General features: G+C 35.5%; 1 protein-coding gene and 2 long non-coding RNA genes across 3 annotated transcripts in view; 1 reads left to right on the plus strand and 2 right to left on the minus strand.

The window, feature by feature from the left end:
- Positions 1–26,197, minus strand: part of LOC119075776 (neuroligin-4, Y-linked) — a 192,201-nt gene that overhangs the window by 67,518 nt on the left and 98,486 nt on the right. The window lies entirely within an intron of this gene.
- LOC119075835 lies at positions 8,212–25,432 on the minus strand. The gene is made up of 4 exons (XR_005087477.1): positions 25,322–25,432; positions 25,090–25,094; positions 10,037–10,054; positions 8,212–8,223 (listed from the first exon to the last, which is right to left on the minus strand). It is a non-coding gene; the product is annotated as an uncharacterized LOC119075835 (long non-coding RNA).
- Positions 23,601–25,177, plus strand: LOC119075827. Its single transcript, XR_005087468.1, has 2 exons — positions 23,601–24,187; positions 24,259–25,177. It is a non-coding gene; the product is annotated as an uncharacterized LOC119075827 (long non-coding RNA).

The following is a 26,197-nucleotide window of genomic DNA, read 5'->3' on the forward strand; positions in this document are numbered from 1 at the left end:
AATTGAAATGGCTACTTGACACTTTCACCACATTAAAAAAAGTAGTTTGATTGCTAGAGAGAGAGTATTGGTTCAGCATTTTATCTATATCATACTCTAACAAATCTTGAACATACCGCACCTAACTATTTACTAATTCACCCGAAAAGTAAAATTTTGTTTAACTAATGACGATCTAGATTCTGTATTTTAGTAATTCGTTGCATATCGATTCTACATTTCAGACATTTACTTTCTGCATCGATGCTAGATGCTAGACACACACAACTTGCATCGAAATACTAAAATATGGAATCTAGATGTTCATTTGTTAGACTAAATTGAACGGAAATAATTATAAACCAAATCATAAAACACGTTTATTGCATGGCCCATGCAAAACTTGAATATTTATAGCTGTCATTATTAAGGAAAACATCGTTTCCCGCGGAGCCCAAAAGCTAAAAGGCGCGTCCTAGGATAATTTCTAAGTTAGTAGGATCAGGCGTAATCAATCGGTAAAGTGTCAGTTGATTGACAATAGAATTGTATCGAGCAGAGAGAAGCACAGCTCATTCTGATTTGGTTCGTTGTTAAAGTTACACGTTTTGCAATTCAATAAAAATATTTAATTTTAATCCAAAACGTTGGATGTTTTATTAAGACGAATATCTCGTCAAAACCTACATGGGGGCTCAACCGGGATGCAACTTTTGTAGCTTGTTATTTAGTGTTTTCGTGTTATGTCTTCGGGTTATTCGAAATAATCTTTAGTGGCAACGACGACTGTTTTTGAAGAAAAGTCTCGAAAAGTTATCTCTCCAAATTTATCCAAGTATCTTCACCAGACCTATACAGTGGATATTGTATACGTACGAATCCATACACAGATACAGATTACATGAAGATATTTTTCATTTCAGTTAATTTAGCGAAGGGGGAAGGAAACTACTTCAAAAAACGGGGGCATTTGACTTTCCGGATAGATGTGCCTTCGTTCGGCCATAGGCCACGACTATCCGGAGCTATTCATAGTCGGAACTTTGTGTATTTTTTGACAAACTTGCTTCGGTAACTCTTTTTAGTTCATCTAGTACGCATTTAGCTGAAAAATCACACGAGTGTATCCGGACGAGAAAGACCAAAAGGTATAAGGTACCGACTGCATATAGTAGCAAAAGCGATAATAGTAGATTAATGAACATATCTTCTAACAGACTCATAATATAAACGTTTGTCTCATACACAATAATACAAATGAAACAAAAATTATATTCCAAGCGCTAGCGATAAAGATTGTTGATGTTGAAAACTGAAGAGTACATTTCAGCATTAACATTTGCTTCACTCATACGAAACATTTAGATTGGTACACTATCGTTGACCTCTTTTGTGGAAAATAAAAGACGATTTTATTAACGCAAGAACAGACAAACATTGGGATATGTAGCTCACATGCTATGCGCTTCATCTTTATTCCATAAAATGTAAAACTGCAATACGTTCACTTCGTTTCATTTGAATTCCGTATAACATTCAGTCCAAAAGAGATTGTAAATATATGCATGCACTCAGACGGATGCAAATTAAAACCAAATAAACCGTGCCAATGTCATTACAATGAGGAACAAAGTACCTAGAACATGGAAGTCTTATTTTTTGGGGGGAGAAAAGGAGGATGGGGGACACACACAAAAACCTCAACATAATGTTGAACAAAATGTTTGAACCATAAAAGTTTTCTCTATTTTGTTGTATGCACATTTTCCTCCGAAACCATGTTGTTTTAAATCTATATTTTACAGACATTGCATTCGAAAAAAAAGAAGAAGAAAAACTGAGAGAAGATATCTAGACCGTCATACAAAAGCATTATTGTATACGGTCTGTGCATATATACATTCATACCTATATAAAGGACATATAAGAAGTCTCAATACACCATAAACTGAAAATCCACATAGAAGTAAAGCTTACATTGCCAAGTCATACGAAAACTAATGGATTATTAGATATCTGTGTATGGATACGTATACAATATACAGTAAGAACATCAGGGAAAGAGCTGCAGGAAAATAAAATTGGCATAAGGATCCACTGTAAAGGTCTGGTGCATACACTTGGTGAAATTTAAAGAGATAACTTTTCGAGATCCTTCTTCAAAAACAGTCGACATTGTCTAGAGATTGCTGAATCTAGATGTTGCCACTAAAGATTATTTCAAATAACACGGAGCCATATCACGAAAACACTGAATGTCAAGCTACAAAAGTTGTATTCGGGTTGAGCCCCCATGTAGGTTTTGACTAGATATTCGTCTTAATAACACATCCAACTTTTCGGATTAAAATTATTTTTTTTTATTGAATTGCAAAACGTATTTAGTTACTTTAACAACGAACGAAACCAGAGTGATCTGTGCTTATCTCAACCCGATACAATTCTATTGTCAATCAACTGACCGAATAATTATGTTTACTTTACCGATTACGCCGATCCTACTAACGTCGAAACTATCCTAGGACGCGCCCTTTAGCTTTTGGTCGACACGGGAAACGATGTTTTCCTGAATAATGGCATCGCAAAAATACAAGCGAGTCAGTCATAAGTGACGTATGAGAACTGAGTTCAAAATCTTGGTTTTTCTTACACATCTTAAACGGTCGATAGAGCTGACTAGCCTTAACTAACAGACTTATCATTTAGGATTAGGAAAAACCTTATGAGTTATTTATGACTGACATTGGAGCCGAACTTGTGACATATAGGGCTTGACTCTTTGGTCATTTTGCAGTAATAAGCAGTTCAAAAATATCATTTCTTATCAGGTCATGGCAAGTACCATACAATGCGGAACAACATATCAATTTGCACACGAACAAGTCTAGCGAATCATAATCGAAATGAAGTTCCAATTAATCACTATCACTGCAGACTCGTGCCGGTTTGTGGTTGATCAAAAAAAATTCACAACTTGCGCCTGAGTGATTAACAGTCTCTGTCTGGATGGAAAAAAATCGTGAAAAATCAATTTCACTGAGTTTGGCCTGACGCGAAAAATGTGTTTTCCTTTGAAAATTGTGAAAGAACAACTGTGGTAACAGTGATATACATTGATAGAATCTGTTATTGGCTTCCCGATTTTATTAAATAGACTTCAATGTCGTGCAAAGACTTCAATTTGGAGCAAAGACTTCAATGTTGAGCAAAGACTTCAATGTTGAGCAAAGACTTCAATGTTGAGCAAAGACTTCAATGTTGAGCAAAGACTTCAATGTCGAGCGAAAATTTCAATGTCGAGCGAAAACTTCAATGTCGAGCGAAGAATTAAATATGGAGCAAAGACTTCAACGACGAACAAAGACTTTAATGTCGAGCGAAAACTTCAATGTCCAGCAAAGACTTCGATGTCGACTGAAGACCTCAATGTCGAGCGAAGTCGAGCACTTCAATGTCGAGCAAAGACTTCAATATCAAGCAAAGACTTCAATGTCGAGCGAATACTTCAATATCAAGCGAAGCCTTAAATATGGAGCAAAGACTTCAATGTCGAGCAACGACTTTAATGTCGAGCAAAGACTTCAATGTTGAGCAAAGACTTCAATGTCGAGCGAAAACTTCAATGTCGAGCGATGACTTCAATTTCAAGCGAAGACTTAAATATGGAGCAAAGACTTAAATAACGAGCAAATACTTCAATGTGTAGCATAGCCTTCAATGTCCAGCATAAACATTGATGTCGAGTTATATATTTCGATGCCGCAATGCTGACGTAATGGATTTCGACGAGCTTTTACTGAACTACTATTGTGAGCATTGAAAGGAACGAATTGAAAGAAGAAAAAATAAGTTAAAAAAAGGGTAGTAGCTGTAGTGTCGTAGTAAGCTATGCTTATAACGTCAATAAATGATGATCAGTTCTACTGTTCAATTCCTACAGTTTAGATGGTTTTATTTAGTATCTTGTACGATATTACATGCCGGAACTTCCCGCATCTTTCTCGACCATAACCGTATATGAATGGGCACATCGCATATATACATAGTTAGCGATGTGTATATTGTTCGACGATATGCACATAATAATCATAATAATACTACAAAAACGAAATGTTTCTAAAATTCGCAAAATTGGTGTGTAGCTTTGGAAAAAACAATAAGCAGCAGAGAAATCAGTTATAAAAGGGATTTTCATTTAGAAAATGAGAACACATAAATGCGGGCCTCCTGCCAAAAATACCATATAATTTACGGTGTTCTTCTGATGGATTTTATGGAGCATGGCTTGGTGATATGTATATATACCATCTCCGTACAATAAGCGATGAAACAGAGAGTTTACTTATCATGGCAATGAAATGCATTATCTAATCGTAAATGTTGTTGACTCGTTGGGATACACATGTATATTATTGGAACGATACGAAAAATTAGTATTCACGACCATGTTACGTGCAAAAGTAAATAAACGTTATAATATGACACAGAGAGTCTATAAATTTAAATATTGTGTCAACACAATATTGAGAGTATCCTCTTCGCATATCGTCGTATTATACCTTTTCTTTGCAAACACCCGAAAAATAAACATCTTATCCGTACCGAGGCTCTTGTATTATGTACGCAGCTATACAATACAGTTTGGTACAGTACTACAGTTCGCACCGACGGGAGTCTAGGGTTAAAAATTTAATCTTGGGGAGCCAAAATTTTTTATATTTTGTAAATCCCAGTGTGAATGTGGGTGGAATAGGACTAGCACACATTCAATCGCGTGGTTATGAACCACCAAATGCCCAAATTATGTATAATACTTTATCATATAGTCCGAGAAGGTTGAAAGAAAACTTGGTGGCAAGGATGTGAAATCGGCTAACTGTCATAATAGAAATGTCAGAGCATTTTATTGCTTACCCCATGGGAAAGTTGACCATTAAGTAGCAGTTTTCCTCCTATGAAAACGATCGATTGCATGAGGAACTTATTGTTTTAACATCGAGTAAAAATTGTTTTAGTGTTCAAATGTGCCTTGGCGACGTAAAGAGACTATGTACGAATGCAAAGGAAAGCATAAGAGGTGAGTTTTTGTGATAAAATATTCTACACATTTTCGGGAAATTGTCCTGTCATATCGCTATGGCGAGCCTTGTTGAGATTTGTGTTTTCATCAACATCACAGCACTTTGTTAACGTAAATGGTAAAGTCAATGTACATATGTAAGAGTTTTTGTTATTTAGATATGTGACTTCCTCACATCAGTCTTGTATAGAAACTCATCGAATACGCTTGTCAATAAATACTTTAATTGTCTTGTCTACCAAGTCTCGCTGTTTCATTATACGCCAAAAGTTGTAGAACTCAAGGGGTTTCAATGAGTGTGTTAGAAGACATGTTCAATAATCTACTTTTCACCGAAATCAGTCAAAAAACCCTTAAAGGGAAAATGTGACGCAAGTCCTTTATCTGGCTTACAAAATAACTGATATCGCTAAGGGTGCGCCGTACGAGAAAGTTTTATCAAGAAAAAATTGACAAAAAAAAAATAAAAGAAAATTTTATGAAAAGAAATTTGCGTCACAAGTGGCAGATGATTTGGGGTTCTTCCGTTTAAATTCTTTGAGTACATTGTTTAACCATTTTCCTAACAATAGGTTTCTCAACATCTGCCACTTGTGACGCAAATTTCTTTAAGTAAAACTTTATTTTAGAAATTTTTTGGGTCAATTTTTTCTTGATAGAACTTTTGCGTAGTGTGGCGCACAAGGTGTCACACTCAGCGATATCAGTTATTTTGTAAGTATGGTAATGGACTCGCGTCACATTCTACCCTGTAAGAGTTCTTCGACTGATCAATCACCACTTTTGTAAGTGTGTTATGTCGACAACATCAAAAAACCTTATGGAAATTAAAAGATTCTACAGAAATCAGTCTGAATCCCAAAATCTAGAAACCAATCTTGGAACACCTCACTCATGTCGAAAATAACCCAAATCCATAAAAAAAATCAGATGGAAGTTAGGAAGTGCCAGAGGCATCATATGTCATCCCAAAATTTAGGAACCAACCTTGGAACACCTCAATCATGTCGAAAATAACCCAAATCCATAAAAAAAACAGATGGAAGTTAGGAAGTGCCAGAGGTATCATATGTCATCCCAAAATTTAGGAACCAACCTTGGAACACCGGACTAATGTCGAAAATAACCCAAACTCATCAAAAAATCCGATGGAAGTTAGGAAGTGCCAGAGGCATCATATGTCATCCCAAAATTTAGGAACCAACCTTGGAACACCGCACTCATGTCGAAAATTACCCAAGTTTATCAAAAAATCCGATGGAAGTTAGGAAGTGCCAGAGGCATCATATGTCATCCCAAAATTTAGGAACCAACCTCGGAACACCGCACTTATGTCGAAAATAACCCAAATTCATCAAAAAATCCGATGGAAGTTAGGAAGTGCCAGAGGCATCATGTGTCATCCCAAAACTTAGGAACCAACCTTGGAACACCGCACTCTTGTCGAAAATAACCCAAATCCATCAAAAAAATCCTATAGGAGTTAGGGAGTGCCAGAGGAATCATCTGTCATCCCAAATTTTAGGAACCAATCTAGTGGAAATTTATACTTAATGATCCACGCAATTTCCAACAAGAAACACATCCCAAAACAACACTCACCTTTCACCAGATGACCACTCATTTCATGCACCAAAATATGCAACACACACACACACACACATACAAATTGGCTTTTATATGGCATTTGTGTGGAGACTTTGGAGAGCTCCAGCTGCCAAGTTATGGGTTTTGAAAATTCCATTCTTATTTTTGGGCCATTCTTGGTCCTATAACAAAAATTTCAGGAAAATCTATAGAAACGTTTGGGAGTAGCTGGATCTACTTTTCCATAGGAAGTTCCTATTAGGAAACGGATTAGGATTAACGTAGGCGATTTGCATTATCTGAAAAAAGGAAATTTTCCTTATTTTCATACAAAAAGCAAAATTTTGAAATTCAATACCTCAGCCAGATCGTAAGCTACTGTAATGTGTGATAGCTCGTTGAACTCGTATGGATGACTAGATTCGAAATATCTAAGTTTAGGAGTCGTTCGAGTTAGGGGGGAGTCAAAAAGTTACCTAAATGTCCAGACCACTCAATATGAAAAGCTGAGAATAATCCCCGATTTTCCTCGGTGTCTTTCAAACGATCCCAGTAACTTACATTTCATCATAAACATAAATACATATTATATTCATACGATTTTTTTCTCTCCCCAGGTTTTATGTACATTATCCCAATTTGAAAAAATTTAAATAATATACGCACGTACTTTACATAAAAAGGTGTATGCATGTCACAAGGAAAACCCACATGAATGACTACCTCAAGTATGTATGAATGTCATGTTGAAATATATATCCATACATTATCCGCTACTGTTACTCGGTTGTGTTATAAAGTATCCCAACATAATACGAGTATTTCATATATCGTTCTGCCAGCAACGTAATATCATATGTAAGTTTATCAAAGAGGGACCACACCGGGTTCCTTGCGACTCCTTGCTCGCTCGTACTCCAAAAAGAAAATGTGTGTTGTGTACCTACGCATAAATTTTGTACACACAAAAAGTATAACATTTTCTGACAAAATATTAGATGTTTTTGGCAACACACTTCATAAATAAAGTCAGCAATATGTCTTCCTACCCTTGTCATATATTTATATTATCTTATTCTTCTCTGTCGCTGGGTGTATCGTTGAAAATTGCTGACACATCACAATTTTACAATAGCTTGTTGTGTCGGCGGACTTTTACGTATCATCGTATTTATTTCGAATAAAAAAAGAAGTTTTCGTTTTAAAGAGAAAAGAAAATTCACTGTCTGTGTGTATGTGTTTGGACTTGAGGTATTTTGCCATGTCAGTTAAAATACTTAAACTGTTGGATCCATGAGTGTACAATTTTTACTCTTCCTTTTCATTCTTCACGATTTTAGTTGCATGAGAAAATTTAATAAATTTTGCAATGATGAATGGGAAAAGTCGGTTGATTCTTTCTTTTGCTTTACAAAATTGTAAAAAGACGAAACTATTGATAGGATAAGTAAAACCATTTTTAATAAATACAGATCAATATTCCAAAACCATTTGTTACGGATTATCCGCTTTGTTATCCGTCTCGTAATCGCGCAATCGATTGTTTTGTTTCACTGCTTATATCTATCGTCTGAACTCTATATCTGTCGCTTAATCTTTAGCGAACTATCGTCAGTCTACCTTCCATTTTTTCAATGTATCGATGATTGATTCAATAGCTACTACTACATCTCGAACGCTCAGTATTTTCACTTTGAGTGATTCTTGAGGGAAGACCCTATTTGCCACCAATCAGTCAAAAACACTCAAAAGAGTAAAAGTGACGCAAGTCCCTGTGCATACTTCCAAAACAACTGATATCGCTGGAGGTGACACATTCTGCGCTTGTACGCAAAAACTGTAACAGCAAAAATTTGACCAAAGAAATTCTAGAAACAAAATTTTACCAAAAAAAAATTTGCGTCACAAAGTGGCAGATGGTTCGGACGTATTAGGACATATTCTTGCCTATTTTAAAAAATTTCTTAAAAGTACTTTCCTCAACATCTGCCACTTGTGACGCAAATTTTTTTTGGTAAAATTTTGTTTCTAGAATTTCTTTGGTCAAATTTTTGCTGTTACAGTTTTTGCGTACAAGCGCAGAATGCGTCACCTCCAGCGATATCAGATGTTTTGGAAGTATGCACAGCGACTTGCGTCACTTTTACTCTTTTGAGTGTTTTTGACTGATATCAGTTCTTTTGGAAGAATTAGTATTGAAAAAATTTAAAAAATTTAAAAAAATTTAAAAAATTTTGAAAAATTTAAAAAATTTGAAAAAATTAAAAAAATTTGAAAAATTTGAAAAATTTACAAAATTTTGAAAAATTTTAAAAATACTAAATTTAGGAAAAAAAATTGAGGCGAGCAGAGCTTACCAAATACCAAAAGCGAACAAATTTGTTCTACCATACCCATCCACACACCCACATTTAAAGGTGTTATTTATATGGGGCCTATATGGGAACTTCGAGGAGCCCTAGCTCCGAAACGAGGCCGGCTCCCCCCAATTTTTTTTTTCCTGGAATGTCTTAGAATGACGACAAGAATCTACTCCCAAAATTTCAACAAAATCTAAAGAAGACTTTAGAAGATAGTAAACACGGACGGACGGACGGACTAACAAAGTAACGTAGGATTTTCTCATTTCGTTTAAAGTACTGAAATTGACCAAAATGTATGGAAATGGGGCTTCTTGGAAGATTTTTTGCGTGGCCAAATTTTAAGCTGCAAGAACGTGTGATAGCTCGTTGAACTCGTACGGACGCTTAGTTTTTTTTAATGGTAATTTGGAGTCATTTGTCTTTGAATTGTAGAACTTCAATATTTGCTGTATATATGGTTCTGCAGTCTACGACAAAAAAAAATTTTTGAAATTTTTTCTAGTAATAGGACTTGCGTCACGGGCGCTATGCTAACGCCATGATTACCTTTCTAATGACTCCCCCACACGATCATGTTAGTGCAGGTCGATGTGTAATTCCGTACGATTTACGTTATTCAGACATTTTCTTTGTCTCGTCTCGTTTGCTACGAAAACTTGTTAAACAAAAAAAAATCAGGAAAATGGAAAATCGTTTTCCGGGCGGAAAAGCCATTTATATGAAAACCTTCAAAGTCTAATATTTTCGAAAATATCTTTTTGAAAAGTTTCTTTCGTTCTGGTAAGTATGACTCCTTACAGATATTTCATGGAAGAACTTTTTTTCTGGAGGAAATGAAGTCTGTATTAGGGTTCCCACAAAAATTCATCAACTTTGAAGCCATTTTCCCCGGCCATTTCCTTTTTTTTCATAAACGTGGTGTCATTCGAAAGAGCTACATTCCAGTACTTCTCATTTCAGCAGGCCGGCCATGCTCAATGTTCAGGTGCCTGAGATATTTCCTGAGAAAGTCATGTATGCCTTTTACTGATTTTTTAAGTTATTTCTAGATCAATAAAAAATACGTAGACTTTTCATGGAGCGACTCATCCAAAATATTGTCGAGTTCTGACATTCCTCCCACTTCCTTGTTCTAGACACTTGCCATTTCTTATGTTTTTGACCATTTTTTCGGCTAACATTTGAACTTTTAACAAGTTTGAAGTCACCAAACGTCAATTCTTAAAATTAAGTGACGACTTCTTGGTCCACTGTCTTTCCTATCCCAGAACTATAGTTCTGCAGGGAATTCTGTCGATTTTTCTGAATTTAGTCGATGGTTAAGGTAGGCCAATTCATAAGAAGAAACCAGGAGGGAGCCAGAAAAATCGTCAGAATTCCCTGCATATCTATAGTTCTAGGATAAGGAAGACAGTGGACCAAGAAGACGTCACTTATTTTTAGGAACTGACCTCTGGTGGCTTCAGCTTTGGTAAAAGTCGAAATATTAGCTGCAAAAATGGCCAAAAAACGTACGAAATGTCTTGTGCCTAGAACAAAGAAGTGCTATAAACGTAAGGACTTTATTTTGGATGTGTTACTCCGTAAACAGTCACAAAAATAATTTCAGCGAGGAGTTGGACCAGAAAAATAGTGGTTTGTCACACGGAAAAGCTTTCATAAAAGTAAATTCAAATTTTCAAAGGGAAAATCGTCAATAACGTCCCAAAAATGGAACTTTCCATAATCGTTGAACCGAAATCAAGGAGAGAGTAGCTTAGCTGTATTGAAACCTACAGAGGCGTGCGACCCATCAAATGAAAGGTATTCGTAACACGATTCGAACAAAAAAATAATTAAAAAAATCGGGTCAGATTCGTTTGAGCTAGAGTGATTAGAGTGACCAAATTTTGAGCTACTCGAGCGTAGGATGAAAGGACTAATATTTTTTGGGTTATGAAAGATAGAGAGTTACTTTCTTCGGCAAAGTCTCAGAGTTTTACGAGTAGAACATAGGGGCATATGTGAAAAATGTAGAAAGTTGGAAATGGGTGGGTCAATTATGTTTTTAGAGGTATTTCTTGAATGGTGGCAGATAGAGAGTTACTTTTTTCGGCAAAGTCTCAGAGTTTTACGAGTAGAAAAGAAGGGCATTTGTGAAAAATCTCGACAGTTGGAAATGGGTGGGTCAATTGGGGTTTTGGAGATATTTCTTGAATGGTGGCAGATAGAGAATTACTTTCTTCGTCAAATTTTCGATTTTCGTCAAATTTTCGATTTTCGTCAAATTTTCTATTTTCGTTAAATTTTCGATTTTCGTAAAATTTTCGAATTTCGTCAAATTTTCGAATTTCGTCAAATTTTCGAATTTCGTCAAATTTTCTATTTTCGTTAAATTTTCGAATTTCGTCGAATTTTCGAATTTCATCAAATTTTCGAATTTCGCCAAATTTTCTAACAAGCTGGCTTAGTTTTTCTCATCATCTGCCAAATAATTTTTACAAAAAAAAAATTGACTGGAAACAACCAAAATTTTACCAAAAAAATCTGCGTCGCAAAGTGGCAAATTTCAGGAACAGACCAGCAAGAAAATTTATCTGCCACATGCGACGCAGATTTTTTTTGTAAAATTTTGGTTGTTTCCAGTCAAATTTTTTTTTGGTAAAAATTATTTGGCAGATGATGAGAAAACCTAAGGCAGCTTGTTTAAACTAATTGGGTGTAAAATTTAATTTTTGCGTAACGAAGCTGAAAGCGTCAACTCTAGCGATATCATTCATTTTAGAAATTGTACTTCAAAGACTGCGTCACACTTTTCTCGAAGAGATTTTTGTTGGGATACAATAATTATGCAATCAGCTGGAATTCGTTTCAACTGTTTTTCAGCTGGGCCGCTCATACAAACCCAAGTCCACAAATTTAACGTTGACGTAAAGAGATGTCGGCTCAGTTAAAACTAACTGAATTTAGGGGGATAGGGTGTTTACCAGCATCAAAATTAGTACTTCTTAAATTTACCGTCGTCACTATACTCTAAGAGACGTCCTTTTGTATAGCGTAACACAGCTTTTCGAATGCTTAGTTTAAAAACTACGACATGAACTTCTTCCACTTTTATTTGATTAGATTCCAACATAGTTTCTACTTCGATAAAACTCTCAACGTATGTAACTCAGTCTGAAGGAGAGCTAATGCAATTATTCAAATTTCAGGTAGACAATAAGGTACATTGAAAACTGTTTGCGACGAAATGGCAGCTCATTCATTGTGATATATATCCCAATTCTTGAGACAATGTTCTGCACAAACTTTTCCCATCCCGAAATTGCACACTTTCTTAGATTATCTATTGTATGGGTATGGGAAAGTGTCGTAAAAGTTTCATCAGCAAAGGTACAACCATCCGAAATATGATGTGGGGAATTAATATGATTTTCTTGGAAGAAGCGTACGAAAATGAATGTATAGATGTTCATGTATGCGCTCTGGCTTATGACGGTTTTTGGGGATATCATTTTGTGAGGGAATTCATTCAACTTGGATAGAGAATTCCGAAACTGGTGAAAAGGTCATAACATCAAAGAACATTCGGATTGTTCTCATAATTATTTGCTATAAATTTCACATCTAAAATTTGAATAAATTATTTGCCTTTGTTTTGTTTGATGCTGTTTTTGTGCTGAAGTAGAATGCTAATATCACTATGGTAGTGGAATTTTATGGTTTGTTATGTTTGATTGCATCTTAGAGCAAACAAATTAATGTCGAAAAAGGGGGTCATGTCATCAGCCTCATCCGGAATATATGATCAAGTGATATTAGGTCTGAGAGTAGAACCAAATATAATTCGGACCAGTTATATTTTAACTTGTCTCAGGAGGTGTATAGAATGTTTAAGGATAGAGGAAACCATTTACATTTAACTTGCCCCGGGGTCAGCTGTCAGAAATTATTGAATGAGAAAATTAAAAGTTCGGCTCAGTTTAAATTTACCTCATTTTGATGCGTGTCCCCGGGACCAGTTCAATTCAACTTTCAACTGATCAAAAAATGTGCTCTTATTAAATACTCTATAACATTCGATGATAACATTCTATCACAACTTGATCTGCACTGTAGAGAGCGGCTCTTTTCTATGAAAAAACAATGATCACATTTCTCTGTCTCTCATTTTTCCATATATTTTCAACGTATCGTGATCTTTGCTAATCGTGTTGCCGAGACGAGTCTAGGGAAAAAAACTATACAAATCGACTAAGTTGGAAATCGGCGAGTTTTATGGCTCGTTAAATTTTCGAATTTCGTCAAATTTTCAAGTTTCGTCAAATTTTCAAGTTTCGTCAAATTTTCGTCAAAGTTCCGAATTTCGTTAAATTTTCGAATTTCGTTAAATTTTCGAATTTCGTTAAATTTTCTAATTCGTTTTTTCGATTTTAGTCAAATTTTTAAGTTTTGTCAAACTTTCAAGTTTCATCAAATTTTCAAGTTTCGTCAAATTTTTGAATTTCGTCAAAATTCCAAATTCCGTCTTTTTGAATTTCGTTAAATTTTCGAATTTCGTCAAAATTTCGAATTTCCAAAACGAGCGATATTCCAACAGGATCTGAATTACCTGCCAATTGTGTTTCGCTAATTTTTTTACATGATTATGAAGTCAACGCTCTGTGCGAAGAGATGAAAGCGACACCTCCAGCGATATCATTCATTTTAGAAGTTACATAAGCCAAGGGTCAAATTTGTCTCTCTAGAGGTTTTTGTTGGGATAGAAATATATGGAAAATGAGATAGCAACTTGTGATCTTTGCTGGTGCTCTTTTTTTTTAAATAGAAAAGTGACGCCCTCTACAGTGCTTCACAAGTGTCAATAATTTCCGCCTAAATTTATGATGTCGGAACTCTTACATTTAGTTAAAGAGCAACGTTTAAATAAGTAAAAAAATGTTTCGAGTTAGCTGCACGAATGAATTTTTTTTTTCAAATTTTGTTATTGTATCTGGAACGACATCGATTTCGATGAACGTGGTCTTGAAGTACTCCAATTCTAACGAAATGTAGTCGATCAAAGTGTAACAAATATTCACATATTTTACAAAACTTGTGAAATATGTGAATTCTGAAATGCAGAAAGACATGTTACGTTAGCGAATTATAAGAAAAATGAATGAGATGCTAGGTCAAGTCCATACATCACTTTTTCTTTTCAATCAATAGTCCCAAACACATCATACTTACATTGAGTGACTTTAAGAAGCAAAAATATTTAATTTTAATTTTTCTTACAGTTACCCAATTGAGTTACAAACAAGTTTTTTTTTAATTTTTTATCGATGGAGAACCTAATTATAAGACACTTTGTCTCGTATCATATGCCAAAAAAAGTTAAAACTTTTTTTATAAATCATTTTGAAAGTCACTGAAAACACGAAAATTCGAATCGAAATACAAAAATTTTTGATGACATACTGTATTTCTATTCGAATTTTCGTGTTTTTAGTGACTTTCAAAATGATTTATAAAAAAAGTTTTAACTTTTTTTGGCATATGATACGAGACAAAGTGTCTTATAATTAGGTTCTCCATCGATAAAAAAAAAATTGTTTGTAACTCAATTATATTATGACTATGGTTGTGGGATTCATTACTTTTACATGCTACACACTTCCCACATTCAATTGAACCAACGAATTCAATTTTGATTTGCTCGATTGGCACCATTGACATACAAGTGGTTAGTTCGGTTAGTTCTCATTATCTGCTTGTGGTGGCACCATATACTTTGCGTGTCCAAGCAGTTAAAGAAGTACCAGGTAGCGTCAATCAAAATTCTGAAAGGACAGTTTAGATCACATCTGAGTTGATCGCAAAGGCAGTAAGCAATTTAGAAGGTTTTTTTTGTGTGTACTATATGCATTTTACATGCTACATGCGTCGAAAACGGTACTTAACATGTTTCACGCACTAATTTCGACTCCCATAGCATGTAAAATCCACTCGGGAAGATAAAATGTCTCGTTTTCCTGTGTTTATTGACCTCGGCTGCGCCTCGGATCAACAAAATTCACACGAAAACCATACTTTTCATCTTTTTATCCCAAGTCATGTAAAATACTAATGCTTTTCTGATCTTTCAAACATGAGAAGGAAATTCGTGTGAAATGGGAGAATTGAAAGACGAATCCAACGATCTATCACTCATTTGAATTGGAGAATCCCAAAGTTAATGAAATAACCTGCAGTTTTTGCGATATCACGAAAAGCTTAAAAATACACTGAAATGTCACTTCGCAATCTGTTGACAAATGAACAATGAAAATGTTATGAAAAGAATCTTGCATATGTCATGTACCAAGAAGGCGGATATCAAAAACGGTGGAGGTACAGCCGATCGTCATTTTGTTGCACAACATCTTATGATTAGAATTTTGCTCTTTTGTCCAATTTAAACTCAACAATCAACACACGTTTTTAACGGTTTTGTTCATGTAATTCATTCCATTCATTCTACATGTATTTCATTAGGGTTTTACATTTCTCCCATTTCACACGAATTTCCTTCTGATGTTTGAAAGATCAGAAAAGATCATTAGTATTTTACATGACTTGGGATAAAAAGATGAAAAGTATGGTTTTCGTGTGAATTTTGTTGATCCGAGGCGTAGCCGAAGTCAATAAACACGCGAAAACGAGACATTTCATCTTTTTATCCCGAGTGGTTTTTGCATGCCTTGGAAGTCGAAAGTAGTGCGTGAAACATGAAAAGTACCGTTTTCGACGCATGTAACATGTAAAATACATATAGTAAACAAAAAAAACCTTCTAAATTGCTTACTGCCTTTGCGATCAACTCAGATGTGATCTAAACTGTCCTTTCAGAATTTTGATTGACGCTACCTGGTACTTCTTTAACTGCTTGGACACGCAAAGTATATGGTGCCACCACAAGCAGATAATGAGAACTAACCACTTGTATGTCAATGGTGCCAATCGACAAAATCAAAAATGAAATTGAATTCGTTGGATTCGTTGGTTCAATTGAATGTGGGAAGTGTGTAGGATGTAAAAGTAATGCATCCTACAATCCCATAGTCATAATATAATTGAGTGCCTGTACAATTCACTAACGTAACGCACCTCTTCAATGTAGATTTGTCGGCTGTATGTAGTAAATCAACGTTAAATTTTAACGAGTCTTGGCAAGTCCTTAATCAGTCTTCTTTCCTCACAATTTAATTACCAGCTCAAGCTATCACATGAATTCTATGTATAGATTTCAGCTGCGGTACGATATAGTGCTACATAAGCTTCTCAAAGCTTTTTCAAAGCCACACAAATAACGATGTTGGATAAGTTTCCTTTTTTTTTGTGCAAGTGAAAAGTTTTGCAATGCTAGTGGCTTCGTAGTTTTGGTTGTCAAGAAACAGCCAAACAAATCTTACGGTGCAACTTTATTTGTTTATAGAGGTTGTGCTCGAGAACGTATATATATTATTGTAGAAGTTCGAGCATTGCATTCACATACGGTATAAGCAAAGAACGTTCTGTATAAGTTTCCTTTTTTTTTATACCATACATTAAGTTAGATATTGCTGCAAGTTAGATTTAAGCTGACCCTATACTAGAAAACTTCCTGAATTGATATCAAAGTAGCGTTTGTGTTGGCTTAAAATATTATTATCACAACGCAGGCGGGAAAATAGTCATTTTCTCATCTAAGGTTAAATTTCTGGAGCCATAGTTGTGAAAACTACGCAAGGTCGATTCCCGTGTCAGACAATTCCACGATGAAGACGATGAATTTTGTAGGCTAGACACATTTAGGCGAGATATTCATTATAATTAACACCTAATTTTCCTCACCGAGTATTTGCATACTATGAGGCGTGGTTTGTAAGTCGCGTTAAGAGCAATGTACCTTTTTTGCTTTGTATCCTACATTTATGCCGAAAAATATTCGGTTTTTGATGATTTTGCTGAACCGAAATCTGTTTTTAAGAAAACCATTAAAGCACGCAAAAATGTGTTAATTTTAAAGGAAAAATTTGCACAATCTGCAAAGGTTACTCTAAGTGGATCACCAACAAACCAATTTTTTCTTTCTTTTGGGTGCTTTGATGAAAAAAGATTTTGGTTCAGGGAAATCATAAAAAAACGAATATTTTTCCGCCTAAATGTAGGCTATAATTCTGCAGAATGGGTCCATTGCTCTTAATGTGACTTCCAAACCACGCCTCAAAGTATGCAAATCATACGTGAGTAAAGTTTCATAGAAATATCAAAAATGTACGAACGCCTAAATGTATGCTACAAATTTGCAAAAGGGACCAATTGATCCTAAAGTTCCCTCAAGCTTCATAATTTGAGTAGTTGCCGTGTGTTTGGTGGCTGTAATGGTGTACACCGACACACACTGAGTGACTCGTTTGACGTGATGAATTTGTGTTCATAAAGGCTATATTGAGGCGTTATATCAATTATAATTAGCTCCTAACTTTTCTCAGATAGTATTGGGAAATTTCGAGGCGTGGTTACGTTAAGCCGGTGTTCAAGGCTGCACTTGTTATTGGGCGTAAAAAGCTGTTCGTAAGGTCTCTAAACAAATCAAATACTTTGCAGTGTCATAAAGTATGTCCAAGGTCATTAATTTGTGCCAGGTGAAGTCGTTTTCACCAGGCAGACTACGTAATATTCCTGTATAAAAAAGCTTGAGGTAACGAGTAAAAAACCAAAATCACAACTCACTTGAAACCGTGAGGGACATAAAACGAAAATATTTTTCCTGTTATGCCGCATAGCGGGTCATTTTAACACTTAGTTTTTGACATTTATTATATGAGGTCAGCGTTATTTGGTCCAACTGTCAGTTGAAAATGTTTAAATTTCTGGTCTTCTATTCACTACATAGTTAACTTTCGCATGGGGCAGGCCATAGATCCACAATTCGATACATTGTTGCAGTACTATACAGTCGTTCGTCTTCTATTTTCATAATGATGTCCGAAGCGATAGCGGAGGACTTGACGCAGTCTAACCTCCAACGTATAGCCAAACATTTTAGTTTCTACCCTTTGGTCTATTTAACCACAAAAGCTATTATATCATAATCTCGCTTTAAATACGAACAAAACGAGCTTTCACTCGACTACGTAGGTTTAAAATTACTGGAGATACATCGTTTTGAAATTGGTCACTTTTCATACAAAATACACCAAATTGACTTTTCCCAAACAATCAAAATCTTTCAACTTACTCTGTATGTTTCTATCTATCTGTCTATCTGTCTATCTATCTATCTATCGACGGTCGATCTCGGAAACTAGTCAGCCAATCTCCATGAAATTTTGCAGGAACCTCAGGGTGGGCATAAAAATGAAAATGTGATACGCCATTACCCCAGGAAAAACCAGAATTTTGTTTTATTGGCCTCGAAGTGGTTTCTGAGTGTGGTTTTCGAGGGTCGGGAACGCGTTTTCGGCTGTAGCTTAGCTGTATTGAAACCTACAGAGGCGTGCGACCCATCAAATGACAGGTATTCGTAACACGATTCGAACAAAAAAATAGTTTAAAAAATCGGGTCAGATTCGTTTGAGCTAGAGTGATTAGAGTGACCAAATTTTGAGCTACTCGAGTGTAGGATGAAAGGACTATAATTGTAAATCGATGAGCGTATTTTAAATATTTGTAGAGAAAATCGGTATCGCTCAATTTGTTCCAAAATCAATTTATTTTTGCCAAATTAATTTCGACATCAAATAGATGCCATCATCAGTGGCTGAAATTAATGTTTTCAGCCACTGATGATGGCATCTATTTGATGTCGAAATTAATTTGGCAAAAATAAATTGATTTTGGAACAAATTGAGCGATACCGATTTTCTCTACAAAGATGAAAGGACTAATATTTTTTGGGTTATGAAAGATAGAGAGTTACTTTCTTCGGCAAAGTCTCAGAGTTTTACGAGTAGAACAGAGGGGCATTTGTGAAAAATGTCGAGAGTTGGAAATGGGTGGGTCAATTGGGGTTTTGGAGATATTTCTTGAATGGTGGCAGATAGAGAATTACTTTCTTCGTCAAATTTTCGAATTTCGTCCAATTTTCGATTTTCGTCAAATTTTCGATTTTCGTCAAATTTTCGATTTTCGTCAAATTTTCGATTTTCGTCAAATTTTCGAATTTCGTCAAATTTTCAAATTTCGTCAAATTTTCTATTTTCGTCAAATTTTCGATTTTCGTCAATGTATCAATCTATTGGTCGATCTCTGAAAAACCGCAGCCAATCTCCATGAAACTTTGCAGGAACCTTAGTCAGGCCATTAGAACTTAATTTTCATTCATCATTATCCCAGGAAAACTCAGAATTTTGTGGACATAATTAATTAAAGTCTAAGCATTATAATTTGATCGATTCTATTCATTTTTAAATAATTGTAGATTTTCAAGAAATCATTTCAAAAACATTACAGTATAAAAGCTTACACATGCGCATTAGAGCTGTTTACTTATAAAAGCTTACACATGCGCATTAGAGCTGTTTACTCGCGGGTAATCCGTTCAAATGCACGTGTCTAAGCTTTTATACTGTAATGTTTTCGAAATGATTTCTTCGAAAACTACAATAATTTAAAAATGAATTAAATGAGTAGAATTGATCAAATTATAATGCTCCGACTTTAATTAATTTTCGGAACAATTTCTATCATTTTGTGAGAGTGTTGTGATGATTGTTGTGAAGTTGGTTGTAATTTGGAGGAAATTTCAAAATTTAAAGTTTTTGAATATTTTGGTTTACATGGTGGGCAATTAGAAAAATTGGGTCACTTTCGGGTTATGTTGGGCAGCTGGAAAAATTTGGTCACTTTGAGTGTATTTTCAAATTTAGCGTGGTCAAATTTTGTGAAATTTCGTAAAATTTTTGATTTTCGTCAAATTTTCGAATTTCGTCAAGTTTCGTCAAATTATTTGGCAGATGATGAGGAAAACTAAGCCAGCTCGAGTGAACTAATTGGGTGCACAATTTAATTTTTGCGTAACGAAGCTGAAATCGTCAACCCATGCGCGATATCATTCATTTTAGAAATTGTGCTACAAAGACTGCGTCACACTTTTCTCGTAGAGATTTTGTTGGGATAATAAAACGAATTGAAACGCCAACGTGTCAGAGACGAGAAAAGCGTTAAACCTTTGATACAAGCCGCGGTACGATTTGATGCTTTATCCAACAAGAAACACTTTTGCTTCCTCATCGACACTCTTCAGATTGTGAACCATTTTCGTTCGCCCAAAAAAACTTCTTCACTTTTCGCTGTGTCGTGCATTACACAAAATTTATGAAATATTCTGGCAAAATGGTTTATGTATTTATAATATTCCATTATTAAATGTTAAAATGAAGGGAAAAAATATGTGTGTGCTCAATAATAGTGCCGAGGGAAATACAAGTACCGTGTACACATAGCCTACACATACTCAGTACGGGTATATAATACATAAATAATATGAGAAATGCACTCTTATTGTATATACCGGAAACGTTGGAAAATTTCCAAAACTTACACACTGTGTTTTATTTATTCTCTCCGCTCTTTTTTGCATTTAAATAAAATTTAAAATTCTGATTTTAGGAAGCTATGATATATACTCGAAGATGGTATATTGTTCAGTAAATAGCTATTCACGCAGCCATCTTCGTATAATGGTTTTTTACTTCCTACTTTGTGATTTAGAAAGAAATATATTTTATCGGCTGCCCCATGCGAAAGTTAACCATTAGATGGCAGTTTGCCATCTGCGAAAATAATCAATTACACGACTGGAACCGGCAGAAACAATAAACCAGGATATACATTGGATGCTGATACGTAATTCATGAGATCGGAAACTGACTCGTGCGTTTTCGAGCAACTCGCCTTCGGCTCGGATACACAAAATTTACACCAGTCAAAAAGACAGTTACCGAAGCCTGCTGCTCAAACAACACACATGTGAGTTTGCTTTGTGATCATTTAAGTTCGCAACATCCAATGTAATCTACCTACAGGGAAGGGCAATCAAATTGAATTCAGTTGATTTTCAGATGAATCATACTCACAAAACTGGCGAGACATGTTTATGCGGTTCTGCTACGCGAATGCGTGTACTGTTAGGTCCGTATAAAAACTCATAATCAGTTTTGTTTGCATGAGTGAACCAGCTGAAAATCAGCTGATGCAAACTTAGGCTGAAATTTGATTGCCCTTACCTGTATGAATGAAATGATGAAAAATTGAAATTTCGGAATCAAAGTGCAAAGAATATTTGATGAGAAAATACGTTTCCATTTAGCCGAATGGGACATGGATCTTGTTGACCCTTTTCGCCACTTGTTAGCAAATTTCCGGTAGCGGATCTAGTTTTCCGGATAAAAGTTCAAGAAACGACCGTATAGACCGTTTAAGTTCGAAAAAAGGCTACTTTGTCTGAAGGGACAAATTGACAGCTGACAGCTGTAATCGGTTCGCTTTTGACTACTTTCGTTCACTTTTCGAATGAAAAGTAAAAAGTGATCAAAGGCTGAACCTGAAAACAACAAAAGAGACATCATTGTTGTCATAGCTGAATAGACCAGAGAAATGTTAAGTTGGTTTACATGAGGCGAGATGGAACAAATGAATGGCAGATGGCACCTATTGGAAAGAATGCGAGAGAATTTCATACAAATTCTCCACCATAGGTGACAGCTGTCATTCACATGTTCCTTTTATCTCGCCGCATGTGTACTAACTTATCATTTCTCTGCATTCTCTCCCATATATGCTAGCTGTCATTCCAATGTTCCTTCTATCTCGCCGCATGTGTACCAACTTAACGTTTCTCTGATGACAGAAGATCTTTCCATAATTTCATCAGATGACGTACAGAGTGTACAGAATGAAAACATAATTTTAGATTTATCCATACAAATGATAAGTTGGTATGCCTGTGGCGAGATAGAAGGAACATGTGAATGACAGTTGGCTCCTATGGAAGAGAATGGTACCAATTTTGTATGCAATTTTCTCATATTCTCTTCCATATGAGCCAACTGTCATTCCTTCTACCTTGCCACAAGCATACCAACTTATCATTTCTATGGATTTATCATAGTTTTAAAAGTCATGGATGTTTCCAGTCAATTAAGTGCTTAGCCGTCAATGATATTTTGGCCCGAAATTTGAATTCGCTTAGGCGTTTTCAAATTTTGCGCCAAAATATCATTGACTGGAAATATCGATAACTTTTGAAGCTCTTAAAAATGTGTTTTTTTTTAGAATGGACTAACTGTAGCGCCGTACGATGAGAATTATGTCCCCCAATTACGAAAAACTAAATCATAGTCAAACTTTTAATTGTATGAAAAAAAAACATTTTAAAACTTTAGAACATCGTACAATGATGCATTATTTACCAGCGAGCGAAAGGTGCATGGAGCAAAAAATGAGTCATGTTCGCATTTTAATAAAATATCGACATGAAAAGGAGGTAAGTGGCTGTAGAATCTACAGTGCAGATACCATTTTTTTGTGTGTGTTTAAACAATTTTAAAATTTTCAGACAAGTAAGCAAATACAATTTAATTAAATAGTTCCATAATTCGATGGAATGAAAACCAAATTATCAGCACGTCTCCATTCAATTTCAAGCTGGAAAAGTTTATTTTCCAATTTAAACTTTTTGTTGAATGAATATTCTATTCCAGCGATTCGTGTCTTCGATTTTATTTTTTGTATATTTCAATTATCAGCATTCACCGATAAGTATTCAACGAACTGACATTTCTTAAGTAGACTTTTCTCTACTTAAATCATCAGTTTTTTTATGAAAACATTTCTTTACGTCTGAATGGAACATTACTGACAGACAAAATGTAAATCGAAAATTACGATTCGCTGATAATTGTTGGAATTGTAATTGTTGCTACCTGTTGGAATGTAGATGTTCGAGAACATTCTTTCCCCAAATTTTCTTAGTTTTCGCGAAACTTCTTGAAAATTGATCATTTCGAGAACATTTTACAAGAAAATAGGACCACCTAGATTATACTGGCAAATGGCTAGACTTGAGCGATAATCAATGCAATTTACGTATTTTCATCAGGTTATGGGCCCAGACACATTGAACTGTCAATTCACGTGTGCTATGGCGTTTTGTCAACAATGGCAACTCTATAACGTACACAAGAAAAGAGTTTACAATATATCACACATATGGTGGAGTGCGTCCACTTACATGACATATTGCTCTAAAGAAATCGACGACACGAGAAACGACGAATTTCTGAAGAAACTGCGAATTTCTGAAAAAGAGGTGAGTAGTCCCTTCTACAAAATGTCAAAAAACGGCGATTTCCTTAAGAAAACGCGAATTCTTGATGAATCGGCGCCTACTCACCACTTCTTCAGGAACGGACCGTCGGTTTTTCTGTGCAATAGAATTTTAAGAATTTCAATTTTTGTTGAGACATTGAACGCTATCCAAAATTCCAACATTACCATTTTTCCAACAACATTAAATAGTTTATCAAAGAAAATCCATATTCAAAGTTTTAATACAATGGATAATATATTGGGGCAAATTGAAAAAGTTTACAAAGGATCTGAAAATAGCCCCAAGACCTACAAATAAGGTGGCCAGCATTTTCTCCAATATGAAACACAAACTCAGACCAGGTCAATGTTCGAATGTGGTGTATAACATTCCTTGTCGGAACTGCCCCAGAAGCTACGTAGGATGCACGTGTCGCCGGCTCGATGACAGGGATGTAGAACATAAGAAAGACGTGGAAAACATGGCCAAGAACAACAAAAAAACTGCACTGGTCTACCATGTGTCCACCAAGAAACATCAATTTGATTTTGCGAACAAAGAAATTCTGAAAAAAGTCCGGTCAAAACGAACGATCAAAATACATGAAGCGAACAAAATCATTCTTAAAGGAAATTCAGCTGTGAACTTCAGAAAAGATGCAGCTCATGTATCGCCAATGTTCTACAATCTGATCGTGAATAGTGGAAAACGCCGCCATGTGAACCCCCCTCGAAGACGGAATGATGAAATGAATCTGCAACAGATGTTTGAGTGACAGGTGAAATTGTCAAGTGACAAACATAAACAAACGAGACTGTAAGCAAGTGATAAGGAAAAACCAAGAAATTGATTAAGTTTGTTTACAACCTAGTAGTAAGCGTAAGTTTACGAAAATAAATTATAATTGTTCATAGCTCTAAGTGATTAAGTGCCAAATAAAATTTTTTCAGCCTTGAAGATGACTGGTCACACAGTCGAAAGCTAGGCTAAAATTTGGTCACATCAACTTTTGGAGTTTTAATTTTGTCGAATCCAGGCGATACAACGCAATATCCAATTACAAAGATAAATTTTTTTAAATAATTTATGCATGGAAAAGACTTACGAATCTATTCTATTAGTGCAGTACATTGTGTCAATCTAATGAGAGATGCTAATATTACGACTGGAACATCGTTTCGCCGGAGAATATGTCGAATGACAGCTGGTTTTTTGAGAGAGAATTCAATACATTTTCTCACGACCAAATTCAAAATCATTCGACATCTGAAGTCAGTGCCTTTCGCATAATGTCTGGCAATAAGGAATGATGAATTGTGATGGAATGGGCTCTATTTACTTTAAAAAGGACATAAATAACAAAACAAAACTCTGATAAAAAATGCGTAAAATCAATAGGTTCCCGAGCTGGGAAGACGTTGGAACGTCAGGAAGAGCGCTTCACTAATGAATTGTTAATTGTGCATAAATGTTGTATTATAAAACGTTTGCTGTGGACGGGCATCCACAGCATCCAGAGCTATGTTTGTGGCCAGAAATCAAGCCAAAAATGTTGATGGCCGACTATTCTACAAATCTACTCAGGAAATATTAATCTCCTGTCGCTATTCGGCCCAAGGTTAGAGCCAAACCACATCTAAGACAAGGTTCTGGAAGAAAAGGTTAAGACAACTCTGAGTTGAACTCGAAAGCGCTGACACACAAATTGAGTTCAACGGCTATGAAAATTATATGGAAAAGGCAACTTAACAAAAATTAAATTCCGAATTTTCCTAAAAAACATTTTCTTCGAGTTGATTTCACACACAATCTGAGTGCGTTTGTCGATTTCGGTGTCATCCGTCTTCGTGGCTGTCTTTTAGAACTTTGATCTTAACTTTCTGTCGAGAAGTGACAGTTTTGACATTGACATTTTTGACGTTGTCAGTTTTTACATCTGAAAAATTTCGTCATAACCTCAATTGAAAACGTGAACTGCACACAAAACTTGCCTTTAAGCAATTAATTTTGTACCACTCGACAGATGGCATGGTGGCGCTGTCATTTCTAAACATGTCTGGGTGCCCATGTAATTTTTGGGTGCCGATTAGCATCAGCGCCACCATGCCACCTCTCGAGTGTAACTCTATGTTTTGAACTCTATTACAGTGTCATCGTTGTCTTAATGTAATATTTACGGTAATACTGTAATATTATTCAAAATTAATTATTTACAGACAAGTTTTGTGTGTAGTTCACATTTTCAACTGAGGTTATGACGAAATTGATCTAACGTCAAAAATGTCAATGTCAAAACTGTCACTTCGAAACAAAAAGTTTCGATGTGGTTCGGCTCTAAGCTCAGAAAAATAACAGAAAATCTGACTTCTAGGAAGCGTGGAAATCCTAACCTATATCTCAACATCCAGGTAACAGCGTAAAGTCCTCCAGGCACCATTCGAAAATCACTGACTTCGGCTTTCCAAAAAAGAGTCCTTACTTGCAGAAATCGATTTCGAATTGCTGATGTAAGATTACCGCAAAGTTTAGGGATTTTTCGGATCACTTTTTCCGGAAAATCCCTTAATCGACGCCATTTTGTTTCGCTCAAAAAACAAAATTTTTCCAAGAAATGTTGGTACTTGATCAGTCTTTCAAGGAAAAAAAGGAATTTTCCAAAAATCTTGTCTCATTCAGGAGATTTTTTAATTTTAATTGTTTCATATGAATCCAAAAAAAGGCATTTGTTCCATGAGTTTTCATGCCCAATCATTTGAGATAAAAAATGTACAAAACGTAAAGCGATTGGAGCCACTTTTTCTGACACAGGGGACTGGACTATAAATTGTGAATAGACCGAGAGAATAAAAACACGCTTCGGAAAATGTAAATTTTTGTTTCCGAGTCTAA

Source organism: Bradysia coprophila, unplaced genomic scaffold (genome assembly GCF_014529535.1).
Source record: "Bradysia coprophila strain Holo2 unplaced genomic scaffold, BU_Bcop_v1 contig_232, whole genome shotgun sequence".
NCBI lineage: Eukaryota > Metazoa > Arthropoda > Insecta > Diptera > Sciaridae > Bradysia > Bradysia coprophila.